The 22,727-nt window shown below is 40.1% G+C and overlaps 2 protein-coding genes across 9 annotated transcripts in view; one reads left to right on the top strand and one right to left on the bottom strand.

Moving 5' to 3' along the window:
* Positions 1-22,727, bottom strand: part of LOC121346552 (melanopsin-like) — a 94,550-nt gene that overhangs the window by 43,891 nt on the left and 27,932 nt on the right. Inside the window, exons 1-8 of one of the 5 annotated variants that reach the window (XM_041424451.1) lie at positions 14,384-16,410; positions 11,996-12,131; positions 11,830-11,915; positions 11,041-11,122; positions 5,359-5,456; positions 1,487-1,555; positions 612-775; positions 6-162 (exon numbers count right to left, since the gene is read on the bottom strand). The gene's annotated coding sequence lies outside the window, so the exon portion shown is untranslated. Of the gene's footprint in view, positions 1-5; positions 163-611; positions 776-1,486; positions 1,556-5,358; positions 5,457-11,040; positions 11,123-11,829; positions 11,916-11,995; positions 12,132-14,383; positions 16,411-22,727 lie in introns of those variants that run through there. The other 4 variants (XM_041424453.1, XM_041424454.1, XM_041424455.1 and 1 more) reach the window with 4 other exon arrangements.
* The window catches only part of HPGDS (hematopoietic prostaglandin D synthase), a 29,540-nt gene continuing 29,111 nt past the window's right edge, over positions 22,299-22,727 (top strand). The window contains exon 1 of one of the 4 annotated variants that reach the window (XM_041424461.1): positions 22,299-22,449. The gene's annotated coding sequence lies outside the window, so the exon portion shown is untranslated. Of the gene's footprint in view, positions 22,562-22,727 lie in introns of all 4 variants that reach the window. The other 3 variants (XM_041424458.1, XM_041424459.1, XM_041424460.1) reach the window with 3 other exon arrangements.

Below are 22,727 nucleotides of genomic sequence, written 5' to 3'. Positions count from 1 at the left end.
CTTACCTCAAAAAACAGAAGCAATTCCAGTAACTGAATTAGATGTGTAGTAGTACATTCATCCAACTTGAATTTCATCTCTGATAGAAAAAGAAGCCATCACTAATACCTTCTGGATAACAATCTCACATGTGAATCTGAGACTGGTTTTCAAATGCAGGTGCTAAAAGCAAAGGTTAATAAATATAAGTTGTCTAATCTTTCATTCAAATGGGATCTTCTCTGACTTTTTGTCTTCAAAAATTTCAATTCTGCTCCAGAATAAAAGAAGCAAACACTATTTGAAAGCAATAACTCAGAAAAAGATTTAATACTTACATTCACTGGGTTTTTCTCCAGAAGAAATAATAAAAAAAAAATTAATAAAAACCCTGTTCTTCCCTTCACCAAACATTCCCTGGTCTAAAATTCCTTCTCTTTCAGACTGAGATAATTTCTCAGCTTTCCTGGTCTAATGCCACATGAGTTCTGTAATCCCTCTCCCATCTGCTACAGAAGTCATCAGGAGGCACTTACATTCCTCATCAAAACAAGTGTTATTAAAAAAACCCCACCACTTCACTAAAATGAAACGTTTCAGACAAAACCCCTTTGCCTGAGAGCAGGACATACCAATGAGGAGACGATGAGAACCACAAAGGAAGCTGGCGAGGGACTCAGGAGCCTGGGCTTCTTTGACCACCTGGTGTCCCCCCTTCCCTTTGCAACAAGTACTCCCACAAGTAGCTTCTTTCCCACATTTCTCACAGAAACCATAACACAAATGTACATGTTTCCTGAAAAGGAAACAAAGTTTTCTCGGTCTAGAAACCATTAACAAAGGAAAGCTTTGAAATGAGTTGGGTTTTTGGTGTTTTTGGGTTTTTTTTGTTTTTTTTTTTCCCCCAAACATATAGTGAGTAAGTGATAGCCAGAATGTAAAAACAGCAATCTGCTCTAGGAACTTTCAGGAATGGATCCTTTTCCCCAAAGCTTCTGCTCAAAACTTCAGGGCAGAGAATCAGACAGAAAGAGATATTTTACAGTAGGGTAAAGGACGTTTTTGTCAGGTGAACTACATAGGACAGGTTAAGGGACCATTTAATGTATGATTGAAAGAGGTTTTGTATTTCTCCTAAACACTTTATTTTAAATAGAGTGGGTTGTTTGTTTGTGGGTTTTTTTGTGGGTTTTTTTTTGTTTGTTTGTTTGGTTTTTGTTTTTTGGGGGTTTTTTTTTTTTTTTTGTTTTTTTGGTTTTTTTTTGTTTTTTTTTTGGGGTTTTTTTTCCTTTTTTTTTTTTTTTTTTTTTAAACCATAATTTTATTTAGAAATACTACAGAAAATTTGTCATTAGAACTATAGACAGGTCAGATCACACACTCAGTTTCTGGGAGTGCCTGCACATGTGTGTACACATGCACACACTTTGACAAAAATTAATTTCAATCAAAAATATTTCCTAATATAGGGAACAGTCCTCGTTGCTGAAGTTAACTGTTCCATTACTGATCATTTATTCTGGCAGCTGCAATTTTGAACTCTCCATCCTATTGCTCAGCTCAGGAGAAGGCTGGCCTACAGAAAAAAAAAAAAAAGACATTTTTTCATTCTTTCAGGAGCTTAAAGAGGTGTTAGATTGTAAAGTAAGATTTGCTACAGTTAAACTCATGAAATATAGCTGTATATTACAACAGATAAACAGTATTAAAGAAATTCTTGAGTTTCCTTATTCTTGTTAAGCTTTCCCCAATAGTTCCAAGTATTCTCCCTACCTTTTTTCCAAATGACACAAAGAATAGGAACTAATGTTTCTTTGTCAGAGCTACACTCTGATAACAAGGCACATGACTTAGACATTTAAACACTTTAGCAACAGCTATGCTTCTATCCAAACTTATTTACAGATGAAAACCAAGGAGTAGAACAGTGAGAAACCAAAAATTCAGAGATAGAAAAAAAAAAAAAAATCTAGTTAGACCATCCATTTTCTCTTGCCAGTTCTGTGAGTCAGAATGGCATACTGCCATTCAAGGAATCATTAGAACCATTCAACTGGAAAAAAGAAGTAATCCAATTTGCTTCAGAGGAATCAAAGCAGCCTATAGCAGATTCTGTCAGGCAGAGAATAGGTTTGTGAGCTTTCAGGTATGTTTAGAATTGCAGTATCTGTCCAGCTACACCATTAAGTTCAGTGTTACAGTTCTGCCAGAATCAGCAGCTAATGCTGAGGAATCAAATGAGGCACCTCATTCAGCATCACAGCCACAGTGTAGCTTTACAAGTCAAGGAGGGAAAAGTTCCTGTGCTCAAATGGCAAGATTTGCCATAGTTGTTTTGTTATTATTAAATTAAAAAATTAAATCCAAAAGTCACTTCATCAATCTCAGACTTGTAGAGCTGAATGTTGGCAAATTCGGATTTGGTGTAATACACAGGAGAAATATTAAGTTGCTTCTGCAAAAGCTGTTGATACAAATACAGTTTTATTATTCCTCCTGCCAGTTTCTCTTTCAGCCTTTGGTCCTGAGTAACAAATCACTTTTCTTAAGTCACGGAACCAATTTCTACTGTTATATCACAAACTTCAATTTGGCTTATCTATTTGTGTTAGGATAGCGAGAACAGAAGTTGGTTTACAACACTGATCTTCACACATGCATTAAAAAAACACCTTTATTGCATTTTCTAAGCAGAGCTATTTCTGGGCACAAATCACCAGGACTTGGCCTTTACCTTGAGAGAATTGGCCCTTTTTGTTATATATCCTTCACTGTTTACTTTTAAAAAGTCTGCCCAACACAGAGCTTTAATCTGCGAGTCACAGAATCAGTCAGATTGGAAAAAACCTTTGAGATTATCAAGTCCAACAAACACCACCTTGTCAATTAGACCATGGCACTAAGTACCACACCAGTCATTCCTTAAACACCTCAAGGGATGGTGACTCCACTGTCTCCCTGGGTAGCCCATTCCAAAGTCTAATCACCCTTTCTGTTAAGAATTTCTTTCTTATATCTAACCTAAACATCTCCTGGCATGACTGAAGACTGTGTCCTCTGGTTGCCTGGGAGAAGAGACCAATGACCAATGGCTACACCTCCTTTTAGGGAGCTGTAGAGAGTGATAGGGTCACCTTTGAGCCTCCTCTTCTCCAGGCTAAACACCCCCAGCTTCCTCAGCCACTCCTGATAACACTTGTGCTCCAGAATCCTCACCAGATTTGTTGCCCTTCCTGGGAGATGCTCCAGCACCTTAATATCCTTCCTGAATGGAGGCACCTTGAACTGGACACAGGACATGAGACCTCACCAGTGCTGACAACAGGGGAGGAATCACTTCCCTGGCCCTGCTGACAGCTCCTGGTAGAGGTCAGGATGCCAGCAGCTTTCTAGGTCATCTGGGCAGACGAATCCGCATCCTGAATAGGCCAAAGTCTGTCCTCTGCAGCTGAGGCTGTATCTTCTCCCTTTTCTGTTTCTTTCAGCACCTCTTGCTTCAGACCTCCCTGACCCTGATTTGGTGCAACGGGAACATGGCATGATGCACAGGGTGGCACCGGGCAAAACTGTGCAGCCTCCGCTTTAGCCATGCACCAACTTGTTTTTATTTCATTTAAGAGGCCCCACTGAAGGCACAACATGATAATTACCATTGTAACACTTTATAAACAAAACATCAATCAAAGGATTAACTACATAAACATCTTGTTAAATTTGCTGTCACTATTTCCTTGTGATCTGATGATAGTGGCATAACTTATTGCTAATACTAATTATAAGTCTTAACAGTTTTGGCATGTATAATGATTTCTACATCCACTTCCTGGCATTACTGTTTCCCGGCTTCCTGATCACCACTGACTTTGTGTCACCTAGAGAGCCTCGTGCTTTCTCCAGACAATTTTGTAACCTCTTATCTGATCCCACAGCTTCTCTACAACCACCTAATTGAAGTGGTCACCTCTGCACAGGAAACTTAAGGTTGAATTGATATCATATTCTTCTGAACATGGTCATTCTGAGTCATATCATACATCTCATCATGCAGGGAGGATGCATCTCAGGGAGAATCGAACAGAATTCAAGTCAAAGAAGAGGAGTTGAAAGCATCTTTTTCTTTCCTTTGTGGTGCAACAATTACACAGCCACTGATCTAATTTAATAGTTGTCTCATTATAAGATTTACTACAGTCAAAACTCTGAATATGTAGAACTACTTTTTGATTTAGAAAAATTGTGATGATTCATAATTATTCAGCACCCTTAACAACCAGGGTGTCAGCAAACTCCTAATTCTAGTTTTACAAACGCTGTTCCAAAAATATCTTCCAAAAAACTTTTGGCTCCCAGGTATGAGAAATATGTACACAGGAAACATAGCCTGAGATTCAGCTTTAGTTTACGAAACTATGGTTTTTGGATGCCTATACTGAGAGATAAATTTCTTGCTTAAGGTTAACTGAAGTTAAAAAACACTCTACTAAACCTTCACTGCTCTGGAGAAAAGGATATTTGGTAGATTTTAGAGAGAAGTATAAAAGCAGAATTTCTGAGGGTGAGCATGCTAGCTAGTGCATGTCCTTCATATTTTATAGAAAGCAAAGTATTCCCAAAAAGCAACCAATAGTTTCCATAAATTTATGGAATCTGTAAGTTTACCACATAGATTTATTTTGTACCTTTTGCAGAATGAAAGTAAGTTTGATTAAACCAAAGAAGTATCCATACATAAAATTTTAAACTTTAAGGAAAGGGAAGCTTTTCGGGATTTTCCCCTGCTGGGCTAGGAGTGGTGGAAACCTTGCCCACAAAAGAGAGGTGAAAATATTTTTATAGCTGCTTGCACTTGCATTTCCCTGGATTATTCAGATACTGCAAGGATGAATGCAGTAACACTTGCAAGTTACTCAGCCACCACGGTGTTGCAAGCTATATGAGGTAATAGAGAAATATTTCATTCCTTTCCAGGGTCCAGTTGTTACAGTGCTGGCCCTTTTCCAGCAGCACTGTACACTTGTAATAGAGACATATTTCATTCTATTTCAGGAACCCGCTGGTACAGTGCTGGCCCTTTTCCAGCAGCACTGTAAACTTGTAAAACTGATGGATCAGTTTCCCAAGAGTCTTTATTACCAAGACATCTGACTTCTCAGCAGCTGGAACAGCATTCTAAACTTGTAGTAAAAGCCAGATTTCTCAAAATCTGCTAGCCTATGTTAGCTAACATATTTACATGGTGCTTCAAAGCCTCAGGATTCTTGCTTAGTATAAAGAACAAGGAAAGTCTGCCAACAAAGCTAGTGCTGTTTGTCTGGTCTAGCAAGAAGTGGTTTTATATTCATAAAATGGTGTTACACTCACCTACTGCTTTGCACTCACCTATAGCTCAAAGAACACAGAGCAGCAAGACTCAGTTGAATAAAATGGATCTGTGATGATTTCACTGGGCTATGGAGAACTGCTGAAATTTGATAAACCTGTGAAAAATGCAGACAATGAGTTATGGAGTGCTGGCTTCTCCCATAGTAAAGTGTTTGCCACATTTTGGTCTTAAAATAGTGCCGCTATTCCAGAGGGACATTTCACAATAGAACTGACACCTTACTCACCCTATGGTCCACCCTTCAGAAATAGCTAGCTAACAGATATCCTCCCTTAGCAGAGGGGCCCCTGCAGTAGTTTATATCCCACTGTCAGTGTCACAGTCTTGTCCCCCACTGCCAAAATGCTATCCAGCCTCACATTAAAATACTGCTGGTAACTCACTATAAGCTTAATGTATATACAAAGGTATTAACATGCTAGAAATTATTTAAATTTATTCATTTTTGCAACCGTATTTGATTGTGTGAAAACTATTTCACTTTCATTTGCCCACTTAAGAACTCCCTCAAGCAGTCTTCTAAAATGTACTGACAGATATTTCCTTTACTTAACCTGTTGCACATTTTCATATTTCCTATCCTGGAAAAAAAATTAAATCATTTTATCCTGCTTACTAGTTATAAATATATATAGATATATTACTAACCTTAGCTAGCAATGCAATTTAAAAAAAATCAGTGTGATATTGTAGAGATGTATTCACATAATCAACAGTCAAATTTTTGCTAAAAACAAGAACTGAGCAAAGGACTGAATACATCTTCAATATACCACACAGAACTAGCAAGAGCTCTTGATTTTAAAGGGAAGCATAGATTTTATGGGAAGTTTACTGTAGTAGACTAGAATATTTAAAAAAACCCAAACCACCTATTTTGTTCCTGGTTGGCTTGTACAGAAATTAGTGTAATTCATCTTCCTGAGCTGTCTGACATGACTTAATTTCTAGCAGTTAACAAACCAGAAAACTACCTTTCCCTCTGACCCAGAGACAATATACTGACTCCCATTCTCATCCAGTGATGACATCACAAGTATTTCTCTGCTTCTACTTCTTAGTGGGAGTTAGAGAAAATAAGGAGATTAATTAGAAAATAATTAGCAAGGAAAGAATAGCCAAAATATTTTTTTTCTGAAAAAAGAATGCTTTTCTCCTTGGCCACCCCTCCAAGACACTGAAAATGGGAAAATCTGGGTGAGTAGAGAAGTTAAAAAGTGCCTTTCAGTCAGTCAAGTCATGTGTGTTTTATGAACTTTGAAGTATGAAAATATCTTGTTGATGTTGAAAACACTTCTACATTGGTAAATTCCTGGTCTTTTAGAGCTTGGATTCCCAGGAAAAAGCCTTGAAACATGAGGATTTTCTATCAGCAAAGCTCTGTGTGCAAATACCAGACTTCCTTGTACAGGGGTAGATTCTAAATCCTGCTAAGCTCTCATAATAGTCCCCTTCAATGTGAGAGATTTCTGTAGCATGCATCAGGTGAGTGCAATTATAGAATTTCTCCTAGAAATTCTTCCATTAACGTTTTCTGCTTGTACTTTAAAGTAAAGAACATTTCCTCACCTAGCCCACTACTCAATTATATGATCGCAGTTTGCTGGAGCTGAGATGTCCCTATTGGGCTACAAATCAAAGAAGTCTTTTAAAGATATTTATCAACTATATCCTAATTGTGCAAACATAAGTCTATGGGGAACTAGGTGGATGCAAAACGTCCCCCTGACAGAGAAGTCTTGCCCTCTTAAATTCATCTTTCCCAGGTTGGTGATTGCATGGAAAGCACCATGGAGAGCACCAAAACCAAGCCACGCCACAGAGCAAAAGCAGCTGAGCATCTTGAATTTCTTTGGACCTGCTGTTCACAGTAATGATTTAAACCCAAGAAATTCATGACTCTATTGATGTCTAACATTTCTGCAAAGTTTAACCTCAAAGGGACAATGAATTCCCCACTCCAGCTCAGGGAAAACTTCTTATGTGATCAAAAGGTACAGAACCCATTGAATTATTTGTGGTCCCATTTTCCTCCCCATGATATAAATCTGGCCACATCAAAGCAACCACATCCATGTTGCACTGATGACCCTACTAAGACTGAGCTGTCACTCATGTACCACTAAGTCAAACCTGTCAAACTGCTCTATGACTGCTAAGCTAAGACCAAATGACTTCACCAGTGGCCCCTGGGCTCTAACAAGCGGAAAATAACATTGATCTTAATCAGATCAGACACCAGCTTCTCTCAACTCTGTCTCAAAGTCTATTTGATTTCATGCTTCATTATAAAATCAATTAATTGTTTCATTGCATAGTTATTTTATGTGCTTCTTATGGAATATATTGTGTTGATGTTCAAAAGATAGCAGGCACTCAGGATATTTTGTATTAGCCACACACAGTAAGAATGGAAAACAGCATGATTTTTAAGAGATGCAGCACATGTAAACCAATGCCATGAATGAGTTTACCAGACCATCCAATGCAGTGTGATCAATTGTACAGGCCAGGGGGCCTTTCCTGAGTGCCTAAAAGCCCTGCTTTCACAACCTGTGACAAGGGGACAAGTGCCATCCACAAATGCATCCTTAGCACCACCTTTAGCCAGTGCACAAGCACTTCCCAGCAGAAGACCTCAGTCTCCTCAGAGCTGAAAGCAGAAGCATCTTCAGTGCAGTGAAGTATTCTGGAAACTGAAACTAAGCATGAAACACTAAATTAATGAGTGCAGACATTACAACATGCTGGATATGTGGAAAAGTTAGGCCACTAACTTTTGGTTAGAGGTTAGTTAGAGGTCCTTTTGTGGCTGTGCAATAATGATTTAATTTTCCACACAACTCGTAAATATGAGTGGATGTTTGTGGAAAATGGAATCATTCACTCAAGCATAACTTTCCTAATGAGGGTGATTTTAAAGGAAGTTATTTACAGTTTATTCTATCAAGCTTTTCATTTACATCTAGATTCAGTAAAACACTTAGCCATGATGAATTTGAGATGTAGCTCCATGAATCAATAATTAGAAACATTAATTTCAGACAAATAGGATTATAACATCACCAATGAGGAAAAGAAGTTGTTAAGATTCAACCCTACAAAAATATGCATATATCTTTCCCCCTGCAGAAGGTACTTGCAAAGATGTGGGTTGGAAAACTGCTTTTCTCTTTTTATATTAACTTTTGTCCCAGTTGCCATGGACATATTCCAAGGAGTAATTTACCTCAGCCTTCCTGATTAAGTGCACCTATAACAACTTTTTTTTTTTTTATCTTGGATTTAATTATGTATAGGTTTATCCAATATTCCTTACACTCGTTCCTTGATAACCTGTCATGTTCTCTTCTTCTGTGATTTATAAACATTATTTGGCAGTGGCACAATGACAATAACCTTTCTCTACTTTTGTGAATAATTGGTGACAAAGGTGTCAATGATTGACAGAAGCCTGTCTTGCAGCTCTTTTGAAACCATTCTTTATTCATACCCAAGCTGTAGAAGCTGCACTCAGAGCTGAGCTTCACCCAGAGCACAGTATCCCCGCTCTTGATGCTGGCTGCCAATAATTCTTTCAAAGAACATTCGCCAGGAGTTAAAAGAGGCAGATATGGAATAGCTTGCTGCCTACAGAATGACAATTTCCCCCTTTTAATTGAGAGTAGATTTATATCTCCTCTCACATTATTATCTTGTTCACTTATATGATGGCAGCTTTTGATGGTTGAATTATTTCTAAATGCATAAACTGTTTTTTGGAGTCCTAAAGCCCTGCCTGTGTACAGAGAACATCCAACCACACCTAGGCACTCCCAAAGGCATCCCACTGCCTTTGTCAGGCAGGACATCTCCTGCCAGTCAAACTGACCAGCCCCACAGACCTGGCTTTAGTCTGGCGAGTACTCTCCTGCCAATCGGGAATGGTTGGAACTCCAAATGACTGGCTGGTTTTCAACAAGCCAAGTAAAATTTACCCAGAACACAAGTATTCAAAGCAGAAATATTAGTCTCAAATCAGCTTACAGTGTCTTATGTTTTAGGTGTTCCTCTGTCTTTTACATAGAAGCAGCTGAAGTCCACAGTGTTTCACATCCTCCCTGATAAGTCTGTGTCTTGGTCAGGGTCTCATTTCTGTTCATTCCTGGAAAGTGGTCCTGACATAAATGCTCCATTTCTTGTAACTTCTTCACTACTACTCTGTTGTTCAGTGCCAGCACCAGGCCCCAGAAGCTGCATTTACCTGCATTGCTTACCTGAGAGAAATTACCTTAATCCAACCCGTCAGACCATTGAAAACCCCAAGCGTGTAAGCTGAGATCATGTGGAGGAAAACCTCTTGTAGCAGATATGTCCCTGTCCATGTGAGGAGCACACTGCAGTGCCTGAGTGCTGCCAGCTTGCCCTAGAGGGACACCAGCTCACATCCTGACTCTCCAAGGGGCCTGGCATATTTGGCATGTTGATTAAAGCCCTACCTACCATGTTGGAGTGATATGTCAGTAGTGGGAGGTAGGAACGGTGTAGTAAACGCCAGATGGGAAGTATTGGAAAACACAGTCTGAAAGAACTGGTCTTACTCTGAACACCTGAAGCTAGATAAGCCAATTTGGCAGGTCCTTAACTTCTGCAAGAGGAAAACTATTCTTCTGGAATGAGGATAAACAAACATTTGGACTCACCAAATTACTGATACCTTCCATTGAGTTAGGAGGGATTTTTTAAGTTTCTTTTTTTTTTTTTTTAATCTATGTTCTATTCGAAGAAATTTTTATTTAAATATCAATTTCCAATAATTCTCTGAGGCATAGAGGTCTAACATAGCTGGATTACTTACTCAGCACTCTTTGATCTCTTTGCTTGATCAATATTTATCTCTAGAAATAAGTTAAAATGTTTCTTCTGGTAAATCTATTTATGACACCACTTTGATGAACTTTCATCAGGCTGAACATATACAGGACTCATAAGATGAGAATCACATTTCCTCATGTGTATCGTCCATAATAATATGAAAATTTGTTTTCAGGCTCCTGCTCTCACTATTTTGTAATCAGAGAGTGATTCAGGACTCACTAAATAACTGTCCCATCCTGTGACTGGGAAGAGAGTCACCCATTTCAAATCAAGAGAAAAGGCCACTTTCAGGACTGTGCCCCAACAGGGAAGAGGAGAAAAAAAAGCTATGAGTCATAATGCCAGTGATTTTAACATTGATGAACTGTCTTCTGTATTTTATTTATGAAAGATTAACATCACCATTTGGCACTGCAAGGATGTAATGTAGGAATAAGTGGTTTAAATCCAACTTAATCATGATGAGGCTATATTGTTTCCACATTTCTGTTGTGTAGCATTTGAAAGTCTCATGCTGAGTGTTGAGAGCTCATATCAAGTGCCACAGAAAACGAGATTATACAACACCCTCCTAGAATAAGTCCAACATTGGCATAATTTACTTAGGTATTCCAACTTTGCACAAGTCCACAAACAGTTTAAGATTGTTGCTTCCAGTGAGTGTGAGTGTGCCTTCACCAGCTCCAGTCACAGTTCTGGGCAAGCCAGTCTGAGAAAGACATGGACTTACTGGAGCAGGACCAGGCCAAGGTTGCAAAAGCATCTAAGGGACTGGAACATCTGTCATGCGTGGAAAGGATGAAAGAGCTGGGACTGGTTACCTTGGAGAAGAAACAGTGGATATACAGCAAAGCACATGAAATTCCATGTTCAGTATTCCATCAAGGATACACCATTTACACTCTGAAGGTGGTAAAACACAGAAACAGGTTGTGGAGCTATTAAAAATCCAACTGGACATAGGCCTGAGCTGCCCCTGCTTAAGCAGACAGACTTGACTCGTAGATCTCAAGAGATCCCTTCCAGCCTAACTACTCTATCAACAACACCATAACCTGCAGCAACAACACTATAAAAGTCATTTTATTACTGCTACCTTCCTGCACAAGTCACATCATTTTTGGATGGTCTGTAGTTTTCATTGGGTACAAGTAACTCCAAATATTTCCAATCAATTACCCTCTAGTTGGGGATAACACGACAAAATGAGGTCAAAGCTTCAGCAATGGAACAAACATGTCATCTGCTTTAGTGGTCAGCTAAAGTGTTCGTAACCAAAGTCACACAAAGGCCAAATCCTCCATCCAGTAACTTGCTATGCTAAAAGAAATAATCCTTGCATTGCCTGTGATGGCTTTCAGTTCAGTTCTCTACTCAGGAGTAGAAGGATCTATGCAAAATAAATCTTGTGAGAAAGTAATAAACTGTGCTACACTTAGACAATGTGAACTAAAATATGTTCCCTTAATTTTCCCCGCTAAGAATGCAAATAAATGCATTCCTGAGCCACTGAGTAACTAAATCAACAAATGAATTTCTGAAGGTGACAAAATGTTATCTTCCTTTCAAACACTAAATGCGTGTACAGCCACTTCCAGGTAAACTCTTACCGTACTTTTATTCCAGAGCACTGCACTGTGTCTCGAGTAGGATCCTTGAAGGACTTTTTATCAGAAGCTAACTGATCCATCTCAGGCTGGAAAGAGAAATGTCACTTTTCAGCTTCTACTGGGGATAGAAACCTCCACAGACAACTCAGAAAAGAGGGATCCTTACCTCACTAGCTGAATTTCATAATCTGTGGACTCTTCTCATCTCCTTTGTCATCAGAGTAATGCTTGATTATGGTAAGAGATCAGCAGTACAAGGTCTAGGCAAACAACAAAGCTCCTCTCACTTTTATAGCAACTTTCTGAAATGAATTCATATTTTTAATTTCAGCTATTTCCTCTACTTCAGCTAATAACTCATCACCTTTGAAAAATTTGCAAAGTATGATACATCAAGAACACAAAGATACTTCCATTTCTTTAATATTGTGGTTAAAAAGTCAGAACTCTCCAGTGATTTTGCTATTTCTTTAGAGGAACAACAGCAGTGTATTACTGGAAGCCTGTGCACAGGCAGAGTTTAAAAAGTGAAAGGGACTTAGTAAGTTCAGCAAAATCTTATCAAAAGTAGAAATTTCAAAACAGACAATACTCAGCAGGGAGTATTTTAATATGGAGGAGGAGATGTACACAGTGTGGTGAACACGTTCTGTAACGTTTTCTGCACATATTTTGCAATGATAAAGAGAGAGTGTTCATCACTTGAGAAGACTCTACACTTTTCACACAAGGCACAGAAGGAAGTGTGACAGCATCCTCTCCTGTTGGGAAACACAGCAGTGGAGGACAAGATAAGAGGGAAATGTCATCTGAAAGGAGGCAGCAGTACCTGAGCTCTGGGTCTCTCTCTCAGGCATACAACAAGCCTACAACCCTGCCTGCACACAGGCCAGGGTCGTCTCTCAAATGCCTCAGCTTTCACTGTGACTCTGCAACTCCACCCACCCCGTTCCAGGAGGGATCTGTCTGAGCTGCTGCCACTGCTGCGTGAGGGAAAAGCAGCAGCCCTTGCTATGTGTAGATCAGCAGGGAGATGGCTGTGAGACAAGGTTGGCTTGGGTTACTTCTAAGAAATTCAGGAGACTATCTGGATGAGCAAAACCTCCCTGATCACTCATTCAGTCAGGTCATGAAATTGGTAAAAAGGCAAGAACTGCCTGCAGGCAACCTGTCAGACTGACAGTGTAATGTCTGGGGTTGCACCAATACCTTGCTTTACCTTTAGGTACAAAAGCAGGCTGATGCAGACCTACATCTGACATTCAACCCCACCCCAACAACCCAGCCAGATCCTTCAGGCTGCTCCTCTCTTTCTCTGAATCAGTGGAAACAAAAGGGAGCATTGTCTGGACAAGTGAATAATTTCACCATGACTCCCAGAAAAGCTCCACAACGGAAAAAAACCCTATGGATACATTATCTTGCCTCACTTTCCTGTCTCAGTTTACCTCTTATCAGATTCTCATTGCACCCTTGCAGAAGTGCAGTGATTATTTAACAGTATGTACTGGGGGGACTCTCTATTGCTCATGGGCTGCTGTACACTAACAATTTTGATACTTGGCATAAAATGTGACAAATGATGTGCCAGCAGTAAAATATCACTACATAGGTCACATCATCAGAACAATTTGCAGGTAAGAAATAATCTTATTTATAAAAACAGTAAAATAAAAAAAAAACATCATGGAGAAAAGGACAACTTACACAGGTACTTAAAACTCGTGGAAAAAAATTATCTACATTTGCTAATAAAAACACTTACTGATAAAGATGATGTTGCAAAAGCTTTAAGATTGCAGCAAGTATTTTGGATAAACATCAAAAACTTGTAGTTCACGCAACTTATGTCTTCCTACAGTTTTATGAGGGTAGGCAGAATAGTCTAAAATATGTTCAAAACAAGTATTTTACTTTAGCATCCAAAAATTTTTTCCTTTCTGCATCAGACAATAACAAAAATATCAAAGCCTACAATAGGACAGAGCTTGGCCTTCTACTCAGTGCACTCCCAATTTTTGTTGTTTTTCATTCTGCTAGCAAAGCACTTGCACTCAAACACAGAAACTTTTCTGCTGAAATGCAATCATACTACTCTCATCCTAAGTCATTTAATGCTACTTACAGCAAGCAGGAAGAGGGAACTGCTCTGCAAATACCACTGCAGTTTATCACTAAGACTTTCTATATTTTTAAATCAACAACAACACAAAGTTCTATAAATATAATGACAAAATATGTGTAGACCCTTTACAGTGTCGCAGTGAGCATTTGCTGGATGGATGAAGTCAGTTATATGGCAGCATCTATCAAAACTTGGAGGCTCTCTACTAATTTTAACTCCTGAAAGTCTGCAGAAAAGGACAAGAGCAAATAATTCAAGGAACAGTGGTTGTTTGAAAGCCTTAATATCTCTCAGAGACTGTTATGCCACCTGTATCTCCTGAAAAGAACACTGGAAAGAGAAGGGCGGGCAGAAATAAATGTTTTCACAATATCATGATTGACAGAGTACCAAGAACACAAAACCAGAAACCTCTTAGGAACAACTCACCAGACAGGAATCTTGATTATTTCAGGCTTCCCTTGATGAAGCAATAAAAGTATTGATGTTAACCTTGAAAGTCCCATCTCTGGTAAGCATTTTACATTATTTTCTCTTATGTTGAGAAGAAAAGAGGGCAAATCCAGGAGTCCTGACAGAGTAAGCTCTGGTCTCCATATGAATAAATCTCAAATCACTGAAGCTGATGAATAATTTTGCACTGGCAGAAAACAGAAATTCAGCTGGTTTTATATTAGTTCGTTTTACCCTGAAGAGACTTCCTCCAGCTATGACACTTTGCTCAGTGCCATCTCTGCCACTTTGGAAACTGCACCATTATGAGTAAATGCCTCTGGTTGCTTGTTGCTGATGGACACATCTTGTCTACCCAATGTCTCAGGCACATAATACCACCTCCAAAGATCTCCCCAAAGCTAAAATGAGTACATTACTGGAAAAGACAGTATGTTTTCCATTTTGTCTCTACAGAAGCAATGTGAAGAGACAGTGCAGTTTTGCTCTGCTCTTTCATACTGACCATCAGGTCTGGCTAGCAGAGCTGGAGCACAGAGCACAACTGCTGCTGAAAACTGCATTTTGATCCAGATCACCCTTCCAGAACATGCTGTCATGGCTATTTTAAGCACTCTGGCACCTGAGAAAAAGCCAAAGGCAATCCCTGTTTCTCTCTCTGAAGAAATTACCCCAACTGATTCTCATTCTTATTGTGCCCGGTTGTTGTTAATTTTTAATGAATTTCATAGTTTACATCTGTCTAACATCAACCAAATGTTAACTCCCATTCCCTTCTGCTGCACTTTGAACCACTAAACAAAAGACTGCTTTGTTCTCTGGGCCTGCAACTGCTGCAGAGAATCACAAGACAGAGATAAAAAAGTAAAATATTTATAACTAACTTTAGCAATAATGGCCTCCAGGTCTCTGCCCCTAGCTCTGTGCTTCTTTGCTTTCTATGGGCAAACTAGGACTGCAGCTGTCTACCACACACACTTACCTGGGGATTGAACCCTGAGCTTCAAGGCACTGGAAGCAAGCACCCTTGAAGACACGCCTGCAGGTCTGAACACAGCATCCCCCCAGAAAAGGATGTGAAGGAAAGGCTGAGGCCAAGGATTGCACTGTGGGTCAGGGCAGCACATGTCAGCTGAAGTCCCTGAGAGCCCCAGCTAGACAGAAGTGTCACCTCGTGCTGCGTGTGGCTCACGCACAGCACAGTCACATCATCTGGCAGCACAAGGGTGGAGCTGCACTTGTGTAAGAGCTTCAGAAACCACCCCAGAGATGAAAGGAGCAAAGAACAGAGGAGACTAAATTGCTCTAACCTACCTACTTTGCTTTTTCCACTGCCAGTAGAAATTTGGACAAAGAACACCTAAGTAACGTCTGCTTAAACACCTCAGACTATTGTTTAATTCAGGGAGGAGAAGAACAGCTAGCAATCCAAATGTGAGATTATTTTTATTTTGAGAAGCTGAACATGCAGAGTTCCTTTCTCCTTAAGCACAAAAGAACAAGTAAATAATTTTCTTGCTCATAAATTCATGGCAATTTTCTATTCTGTTAATCTTGTAATGACTTCTACACTCCAGCTTCCCTGTTTTTTGAGTTCAACTTTGTTTCTGCACAAAGATTTACTCCTTCTTCCTCTTGTCTCTGCAATAAGTTCCAAGAACAACCTCCGTCTATTGGCATTAATTCTTCCTGAAAATTTCTCCTTAATCAAAAGAAACCAGTGTTTTAGCTAGACAAGTTAATTTGGCATCTGGTATTTTAAATAGTGTTTTTAATATATATTACACTTCCTCTAACCTTCTTCACCGTACCAATACACTGGGGACACAGTGAGTTTCAGAGGTGGGCTGGCTCTGCATTCACAAGCATTCCCTTAGTGAATTTATGTTGGATTTACCAGTACTGGTTTCTATTGTGATTAAAGCAGTTGGTGCTGCAAAGTCACTGCTGGAGCCATAGGGCAACAGCATTAAGGCTTAGACATTGACCCCTTTGTCCCACTCACTTTGACAGATCAGCCTCACATACTTCTGGGAACAGAAGACTTCTCCTACAGCAATAACTCAGAAAAGAAAAAAAAACCCAAAGACCAACCAACAACAACAAACCAACAACCCCCCCCCCCACAAAGATTTCCCCCAAAAGAACTAAAAAAAAAAAATAAATAACTCAGAAAAGAAAAAAAAACCCAAAAACCAACCAACAACAACAAACCAACAAACCCCCCCACAAAGATTCCCCCCAAAAGAACTAAAAAAAAAAAATAAATAAATCACAAACAGAACCAAACCAACCAACCAAAAACAACCAAACCCAACCAATTTTTTAAACCACGTTCTTCTTAATCCATTTTCGTTTCCTTGAAATCAATTGTGACATCTAATGATTAGTTTTGTGGAATCACAAAGGATGGCATGAAAGAACTGGATTTTTTTAAGAAGGCTCAAATATCACAGTGCTGAAGTGAATGATTTCTCCTGCTTCAGCCCTCCAAGTGTGTATCTATAAACAGGTCCTGTGCCTGCTCAGGGCTCCCTGGGGGCCTCCGAGTGGGACCATCCAGTACTTGTACATGAGATGAAGGGGCTGCATGTTTTTAAGAAGATTCCCCTTTAAAAGCTTTTATTTGCTTGTTAAGTAACACATTTGTCTAATGTTATCCCTGCTGAAACTGATGTGGATGGAATCAGGCAGACAGCACATGTTACATTACATTATGAGTCTTAACATTTCACTAATTGCATTGACCTACTTCTGTGAATCACAGATTATTCTCCTGCTCATAAAGCACATCTGATTCCTTTACGTAGTTGTTCATGCAATGTGATACAATTGCAAGGGCCCACAAGGGGGTGAAACCTCATGATTTATCTATCCAAGTAAGCAGACAGCATCCCCAACTTTCAATACTTTGACCTCATGAACAAAACGAGGAACAAAGCTCTCTTATCTTCTGCAACTTGTAGAGCTATTTATTTCTTAACTTTTCCGTCCCTTTTAAACAGAGATAACAAAACGTTAATTGAAATTAGAAAAGCAGCTGATCGGCTCTGACTCGGCCATGTGGTTTTTCATTTCCACGACAAGTTTCTGCAGGATGTAATAGAAAACAAAGCTTCAGTATAGGGACCTCAAACAGGCAGGGGTCAGCCATCAGCTGACACACCAAGAACCTCCATTTAGTGTCTCTGTGCTGAACTGCCTCTTCTGAATAGATGAGTTCTCTGGCTAGTCATCAAGAATTTTTACTTAATTGTCAGGTATACACGTAACTCCCTGTGAGCTGGGAAGCGTGTCCTCTGCTAAGGCAGAAAAACTAGTGGGATAAATGCATTCTACAGGGAAACTGGCTTCTTAAGCCTTGGCCAGTTTCTCATAAATAGAAGTGCTAAGATCAAGCAAATAGTCTGCCAGCTAGCTCAGGACTGAGCATTACATATATGAAATGCTGAGTCAAACACTCTAGAAAAGCCATCTCCAAATGCTCCAACTGAATGTGTCATTATGATCCTGCCCAAATTCCCAACGGCAAAACCAGCCCCTGGGATGAGAGCCCACGAGTCCTTATGCCAGCTTCACTGGACTTGAGATCAGGGTATTTCACCTGTAACTGTGAACCTTCCTACTTAGGAATAAAGCTAAGAGACCACTTCTGAACATGAAGAAGTGTCTAACAGACAGCTCCTTATGGCTCTCCATGTAGTAACTTGAAGATGCATCTTTCAGCTGATGCTTTCCACAGTACACATAAAAGCTCCCTGCTGCCAGGAGCAGAGGGAAAAAAAAGTTAGAAGCTAAACTTAAAACCGCAAAATTGCAGGCTTGTCTGTAGTTGATTGCTTCTCTAAGCTGCTCTGCTTCAAAAGCAAATCTCATTATTGCTCCTGTAATGATCTCATTGATCAATTAAGCATGGTCTTTTACTAGAGTTAGAGTAATACTGGAAGGATATTTGATTAAGAATGGATAATTTATTTTAAATGTATCTGTGACTCTCCTATATATTTTTAACAAAATAGCACAAAAACGTAATGGACTATGCACGAGCAGAGCAAGCTGCACATATAGAAACATCCTTATATTGACACAGATGATGTTTTCAAATACACTAACCTTTTTTTTTTATATTTCAAATTAGAAAAAAAAAAGGCAACAGAAACATTAATTCCCAATAAACTTTAAATGTGTCAACTTTTAAAAAATTAAATACCTGGTACTTTCAATATTCCTCCCAGCATTTCTTTGGTCAAAAGTGTTTGCAAACTTAAGCTGCAAAAGTCCAGCATTAGGTCTTTCTAAAGGTGTACTTTTCTGGCTGAATTTACTGCTTGCTAAAAGAGAAGGTAAATTGCTCTATTACATATAAACATAAAAAACCAAGTGCCTTTGCTGCATTTGCAGGTCTAGCATTTTGCAGGCCTAATATCCCTCCTTAAGTGACATAAAAATGATGAAATTTGTAATTATTCACTTCCTTTATCTTATACTAAATGTAAGTTCGCTCAAGTCTCTAACAGCAGCATAGCACTGTAATTTAAAAAAATAGCAAACAAGGCAGAGGTAGGTGAGGAAATTACTTAGGAAGTGAACAACATGACTAGATCTAAGTTTTACAGTGAAGCTTCTGACTTGAGTGGATTTATTCGCTTGAACACACAAGTAGGTGCACTAACAGCAGGTTACCAGTCTTGATAAGATGGCCGTGTTTTGTGAAATGCAAAAGTTGACTCACCATAAAAAATGGTTGGAATTTCCTTACCAGCAGGGAAAAAGCTGCACTGTGGCAATGTGCTTACTCCCATTTCACCTCTAGGGAGCCAGCCTCTTACTGTTCCCAAAGAATGATGTCAAGAATCGTGGCTGTTTCTCCTGGCACATGCAGTAAACGAACTATCTCACCACAGAGCCCTGCAACAGAACACAAGCCACTTCATGAGATACTACATTTTGTTTCAAACGTTCTGCTTAACTGTCAGTTCCCAGGCACAAGGTGGAGCAGCAGCTGGGACAGAAGAGGTGGGGATGTTCTGGCCACTAGTCAATAGGGGGAGGGATCCCTCAACTCTTAGGAGTCACGGGGCAGGAGATCTGCCTGGAGTGCACTGATCCTCTAATAGCCTGTGAATTCCCTGAAAGGGACATCTGCTGAACTAAATCTTGGATTTAAATTTAATCCATGTGAGTTCCTCTGCATTTATCTAGGGCTTTCAAACCACAAGGAGAGCTCCCATGCTGACCAAGAAAGGAAATGTGCCATTGAGTTAATGTCCTCACTTCCCTGTATAAAACACTGACTTGGAGACTCCACACAATTGCCAGATATATGCCCACAGGGCTGTCCATGGGGCTCAGCTGACCATGAGAAACCTTTATGTTGCTCCATGACCAAAAGACAAATGGGCAAGAGGTCAGCTGCTGAGTCCTGAGACAGCTGACTGCAGCTCCTGCCATTAAAGAGCCCCTGCTGCCATTCCCGGGAAAGGTGTTGGACATGAAAGGATGTCTCACACCCAGGTTTTATACATGCTTCATTTAATACATCATGATTCTTGACTGGTCTGCTCTCCCATCCCTGCTTTAGGCAAGGAGCCTCATGTAACAGATGGATACACAGTCCCAGCCTGACTGCTTCGTTGAGCAGTTCAGCCAATTTTTCATGCCGTCATCAGCAGTTGCAGGCCAAAAGGGCAACAGAAAGGGAGAGCTTAATCTGTAAGAAATCATCAGCAAATGAAAACAAGGTTAGATCAGGTCAGTGAACTACTAACTTCATTATTTTGAAATTGTATGCACAAATCACTTCCCATTTTAGAAAGCAGAGGAATTTATTTGATAATTCACATGCATTGAGCCAAATCTGGCAGAAAGGAAGAATTACTTTTTCTTTTGGAGAGCCTACTTCCTGGTCATGTAAAGAGTTGTACTTAGCTTGAGTGATAGGTGTCCCTGTAAATCCCACCGTCTACATACCCACACTCCTGCCAGACCCTAAGGTGCTCAGAGCAGCAGTGAGGGGAGGGAATAACGCCTGCCCAAGATGCATGGCCTGAGGGAACTTCCACTGGACAGGGACTCATTTACCCATTCAAAACAGGAAGTGAAAAGTGTGGTCCCAGCACACTCCTGTCACAGGCTGGAAATCTTTTCTCCCGGATCTACATTAAGGATTTCCTACAGGAAAGGGGAAAAGAGGGTTTCAGTACCTTGTAAGTCATTGAAGGTATAATTGTAGCACAGAGGAGTACTTCTGTTTCATACCAACTGAATGAATGGAACTCTTGCAGTGAAGGTACAGTTTTAACTCATAAAATGGCTCACAGAGAAAGCAAAGGTTAGATTACCAATGTGCTTACTAATGCTTTACCATGTTTTTACTGGTAACCTTGCCAACCTTGTCTGTTGAAAAAAACTCCTGGAGAATAACACCTTCTGCTTCCCTTTGAGAAGGCTGAGAACCAGAGCCCACAACATGCTGCTGTGTTCCACTCTCTGCTCCAAATTAAAATAAAGTTGCTAGTTGCTCAAAATTTGCAAACATTTATAAAATAAATTTGTTTAAAATTCTATTTGCTTTAGAACCATAAGCATTCCTTCAGTTTTCTGCTAATGAAATGAGGAACGTCTCAGACCACTTCTCTGCAACTGAAGGAACAGTTTTACCCCATATAGGCTGCTTTATCTCAAGTCAACAATAAAAAACGGATGAAATATGATATTAGAGCACTTTAAACTTTACTTTTTTGGTATGCACTCAAAACCACCACCTCCAAGGTGACTTTCTGGAGAAAAGGAACATTAAAGCATAAATCTGAAAGCAGGGAAGTGCCACCACCAAGGTAAGCCTCAGCAATTTGACTTACCATTCAGTCTACATCAGTCCCAATTACAAGACACTTTGGGGTTCTTTTAGTAATTTTTTTTTCTTAGCTGTAAAGGCTGCTGGTTTGTGAAAACTCAGCTGTTTACGTCAGGGAAAAACATGTACTACATGAAAATTATTTGACCTGCAGCAAATTATTAAGAGTGTGATCTATCACCTCATGCCAGGAGAGTGCTTTGATTAGCACCACTCCCTGCACCTGCAGGGAACACACAGAATTGTTTATTGACACAAAGTGAAGAAAGCCTCAGAGCAGATTTGTGTGGTACATGTCGCACTACAGCATCAGAAAACTTTGCTCAAATTCTGGTGCATTCTGGTCCCATGCTCAGAGGAGAGCAAAGCAGAGCAACACTGAATGGACTTTGCTAAGGCCAAAGTACAATGAAAAGGAGAAAGAAAAACAAACAGAAAATCTCAACATCAAAGCACAACTATAGATGAGAAGCAGCAACGTGACAGCCATAACTACAAATGTGCATTACTCACAGACACAGTTTGCACAAATCCTTCTTCACTGACAACAAAAAACTCACCCACCAAAACCAACCAAAACCACTAACTTAAATCACACTTGGATCTTTATGTAAAAGGTTAGGAGCTGGCTTTTTTTTTTAGTGCTGGTGGTGGAGCGTTTTGGAGTGGTTTTGTTCTGGCTTTTTTTTTTTTTTTTTGGTGCTGGTGGTGCAGTGTTTTGGAGTGTTTCTGTTTGCAGCTGTTTGAGGCATTCCTCTCTAAATAGATCAAATAGTGTGGGCTTCACATTAGGTAGAAATAATCTACCGAAGACATTACTTGACTTGTACCACACATTTTACATTTAGAAGTCCCCTTCTGACTCAACTCCTCACGCCTGTCTTTAGTTATTATTATATAGATTCAAATGCCACTTTATCACTTTAAATTTGCTTTGAACGAAAGCCAAGAAGTTCCAGCACTCGGTACGCTCCGCTAGCCCCAAGTCAGCAAACTCGCTCGTTATCAGGAGCGATGCAGATACCGTGTGTGTGAGACGGGGGAGGAGAGAGTCATGCAGGCGGTCATGGGAAGGGGGTGGTTTGCATATTTAGCAGCCCGTGCCCGAGCTCCACAGCGTCTTCGGGGTCGGCGCTCCGAGGGACTCCCGGGCTCGGAGGAAGGGAGCGCGTCCCACCGCACCCGAGTGAGTTCTGTTTCACTTCGCTGCCGCTGCAGCCCGCCTCCTCTCTTTCCCCTTGCTTCTTCTGATGCTGCTCTGCCCTCCCTAGGCTACCGCTGCAGCGGCTGCGTGCGAGGTCAGTCTGTCAAATTATGCTGCGAGAGTGTTTAATTTGTAGAGATTTGTTCGGTTTATTCAGCCTGACTCTGAGTGGTGCTGGCGGCAGAGAGGAGCTCCCTACGGTGGCTGCGAGTGTAACTCAAGCCCCCCATCTATGCACCTTCTCTGCTGCTTCCAGGCAT

Source organism: Onychostruthus taczanowskii, unplaced genomic scaffold (genome assembly GCF_017590055.1).
Source record: "Onychostruthus taczanowskii isolate IOZ18803 unplaced genomic scaffold, ASM1759005v1 scaffold82, whole genome shotgun sequence".
NCBI classification, from domain to species: domain Eukaryota; kingdom Metazoa; phylum Chordata; class Aves; order Passeriformes; family Passeridae; genus Onychostruthus; species Onychostruthus taczanowskii.
The sequence above is the reverse complement of the archived record's forward strand: the minus strand, read 5'-3'. Positions and strand labels throughout refer to the sequence as shown.